The following is a 4,052-nucleotide window of genomic DNA, read 5'->3' as shown; positions in this document are numbered from 1 at the left end:
GAAATTGGGTAAGAAAGAAACAACTCTCCAGACAAGAAGGGAGAAAGCCCACCCAACAAGAAAAAAAGTGAACTCGACAACCCCTCAAGCATCAACAAATATGAGGATTGGAATACCGCACAAAATAAACCTTCATTTAATAGCAAAGCAGATCTCCTAGACCAAACTTCTTCTCTGACTATCTTCAAAGGACAAACACAATAGATCGCGAAGCTAAAACACCAATGTCCCAAGAACCAGAAGAGATGAAGGAGATGCAAGATAAAGGAAGCTGGAAGACCGTAGAGAAAAAAAAAAAAGCTACAACACCAATCTCGCCAAGAATGACGAGGAGCCAGACAATTAAAAATTGAGAAAATTATAGGTTCAATAGACCAATTTGGTCTCAGTGGACGTTAACCACTATCATCATCATCATCATCAACAACAACATTTCACTTAAAACTGAAAAAGCCTCTTCTTATGAACTATTTGTAGTGTGAAGAAACATATCCATTAAGAACGACAAAAATTTAAAAACATAAAAAAAATAAAATAAGAATCTAAGTCACATCAACAGACAATGACCCATGACCACCACCTAGAACAAAGAAAAATGACTTCAAAATCCCTAATTAATCACATCAACAGATGAGGACCCATGAGCACCACCAAGAACAAAGAAAAATGACTTCAAAATCCCTAATTAATCAATAATTTTTTAACATAAAAGCTAAGACACCAATGTCCCAAGAACTAGAAGAGATGAAGGAGATGCAAGATAAAGGACGCTGGAAGACTGTAGAGAAAAAAAAGAAAGCTACAACACCAATCTCGCCAAGAATGACGAGGAGCTAAACAATTAAAAACTGAGAAAATTATAGTTCCGATAGACCAATTTGGTCTCAGTGGACGTTAACCACTATCTTCATCATCATCAACATTTTACTTAAAACTGAAAAAGCCTCTTCTTATGAACTATTTGTAGTATGAAGAAACATATCGATTAAGAACGACGAATTTAAAAACATAAAAAAAATAAAATAAGAATCTAAATCACATCAACAGACGATGACCCATGACCACCACGTAGAAGAAAGAAAAATGACTTCAAAATCCCTAATTAATCACATCAACGGACGAGGACCCATGACCACCACCCAGAACAAAGAAAAATGACTTCAAAATCCCGAATTAATCAATAATTTTTTAACATAAAAGGATAGGAAAGGAAATGACAATAATGATGGAGGATACATATGAAGGAAATAAACGCCGTGGAAGAGAATCAAGAAGATTAAGTTGATCTCGGAATTGTGATGGAAAATAAGAACATCTCGAAGTGTTGGAGAGAGATGAAACATAATCCGTCACATGTAAAAAGGAGTTGTAATTGTTTAGAAGAAGTGTGCAAACTAATTATGCCCATGGAATGATTAGCCTTCTCAGTTGATCCTACTTTTAACTTGAGCTCCGAAGTGTGTCGTTCATTAAGCTTAGAACGATAGAAGATGAACAACGGATTTGCTTCAATATCCCGATTAAGATCCTGTCGCCAAGGTTTAACATAATGACGTCAAACTTCAAATGGACCGTTAACTCGAATAAATTTTCCTTAATTTAAGTGGATTAAAAGGTCTCTACGACCTTTGTCGAACTGGTAGAAATTACTCACTCGAACTCGTTATATATATATATATATATATAGATAATATGTAAATGTGGAATGCTTCTAGATAATATTTTTGGGTTAGTAAAAGAAAGTGAAAGTATCAATTTGTGTGGAAATTTTATTTCAATCACTTGTTAGGTGTCAAAACCGTCCATCTAATTTCAGTTAGTTCAGTTTAGTTCAGTGTCACTGCACTCATTTAATATTGATGTCTTCAATGCAATCTTATTTAACTGATTTAAAATATTGAGAAAAAACAACTCTGTGCTCCACAATTTTCAATTTTTGTCATGGTATCAGAGCACTAAGAGAGAGCAAAGCTTGAATTTTTTTTGGATTCGCAAAGAAGAAACAAAAGTAGTGTGAGTTCTACGGAAAAGTGTGAAAGCAACTTGAATTTTGCACATGTAAAGAAAAAGAAGTGAGTCAGTTTCACACCTGTGAAGAGAGCCAAGTCCCTCAATTTCACACCCCAGCAAAAAAGAAAGTGCACAAGAGAACGCTGAAGTTACGAAATTGTCAAATTTTTAAGATTGTTGCACTCTCGCAAGTAAAAAAATACACAAAATTGTGGGCATCTTTATATCGATGGTTGAATCCTTAATATTCAGTGATCAGATGAACCTGGAGTCAATTAGTTGATTGCGTCATGGTCAACTAGTTGATCACCTCATATATGTATGATTGCCAAATATTCGGCGAATCAAAAATGGAAATAACCTTTAGACAAAATTGATCGTTCAACCTCTCCTCAACGCGCAACGAATTTTTTAAAAAGGAAAAATAATTTGTACACGGGCCTAATTTTAAAAGGTGGTAATAAAAGTCAAGTTCCACTAAATGATAAACATCTTAAAAAAAAAAAGCCTTAATTCGTTTTCAAAAGCTTAATCGAATTATGTGAAGGCTTGGTCATTTATTTTCAAAGGCTTAAACAATTATGTGAAGGATTATCGGAAGCCTTCCTCTCAAAAAAGGAGTTTTTTCAAAGTAATTTCTAAAAAAAATTTGAAAGAGCATTTTAAGAGCTTTAAAAAGGGTTTTTTCTTTAAGGTGGAAGTGTTTTTATAAAAAAAGAATTTGAAAAACGGTTTATGTAATTTTTTACTGTGTTGGTATTATTCTGTAGGGGTTTCTGTAAAGGTGTTGTTCATAGCGGAAGGATAATGATATTTTTTAAAATAAGTTGTTACAATATTTTTTTTTAGAGATTTGTGAAAGATATCGGGAAAGTATGGGTTATGATGAAAAAATATTATTTTCTAGCAGTTTATTATCATTTAAATTTTTTTTTGTTAGTACATTTGTTTGAAAAACTAAGAGGCTAAGAAAATTGCAGTAACAATAAGAGATGTATGAGACTTTTTTTTGAAAGAAATAGAAATGAAGAGGCAAAAGAATGTCCTTGAATTAAAATGCATAAAATAATCTGTAGATGACAATATTCTTCGCATGATTTCACATGCCAAAATAGCCAAGGAGGGTTGGGATACCTTTGAGAGGATTTTTGGTATAAGGGGGAGCTTTGAAGTTGAAAATGAAGGTGGACCTACAGTAGCATATCTACAACGAAATGAAAACTTTGTTGAATTCCACTGTGTTCAGCCACGGGTGGATGATGTCTGTGAAGAAGTTGCAAGTTGTAGAAGCAACAAAGAAGGATCACGTAGATGCTTGTGAAGAAGTTGCTGAAGCAACAAAGAAGGATGATGCTCATGAACCCCACTATGTACACCCACAAGTGGATGCAAATTTGTTGATTCCAATATCAGAGCTTGTTGATGAGAATTTGTTGAATCCAATAATAGAGGTTTCTAATGACAACGAAGTTGTCATTGGAGCATCAAATGCTATGATGAATCCAACAATTCGATTTCTTGATATAAAGTTTGATGAAGACTTGTTACTTAATAATAAATGGTTGCAGATAGTGCAACAAAAACATCATATTGACGTGATACTATTTGGTGAGTTAATCCCACTTGAATCTAAAAACCAAGTGGAAGAGACAAAGATAGAGGCAGGGGTAAAGAAGGAAGGCCACAAAGAGAAAATAGACACAAAGGAATAGACAGAGAAGGAAGAGCAATAGGAGAAAACTCTCATTGCAAAGTAGAAGGAACAAAACCAGTGTGGTTCGGCAAACATTTTTAATTCTAACATTGATTTCTAGTGTGCATGACATACAACGATTATGAAGAAGAGTTAAATTTCCTCGAAGAATTACTTGCAACACCATGCCCTGATAAAATCTGCCTAGAATATGAAGAAATGAATGTTGAAGACAACTTGGATGATGAAAACATCAATCAAATTTTCACCTAAAGAAATATTTTTTTATTATAAACTAATGTTGCAACAAATTGATGATGAAGATCACATAACAAAAGATGACATGTGG

Source organism: Pinus tabuliformis, chromosome 9, assembly GCF_031772625.1.
Source record: "Pinus tabuliformis cultivar Carrire ecotype Pingquan chromosome 9, CPIR1, whole genome shotgun sequence".
In the NCBI taxonomy this organism is placed as follows: domain Eukaryota; kingdom Viridiplantae; phylum Streptophyta; class Pinopsida; order Pinales; family Pinaceae; genus Pinus; species Pinus tabuliformis.
This window is presented reverse-complemented; position numbering follows the sequence as displayed.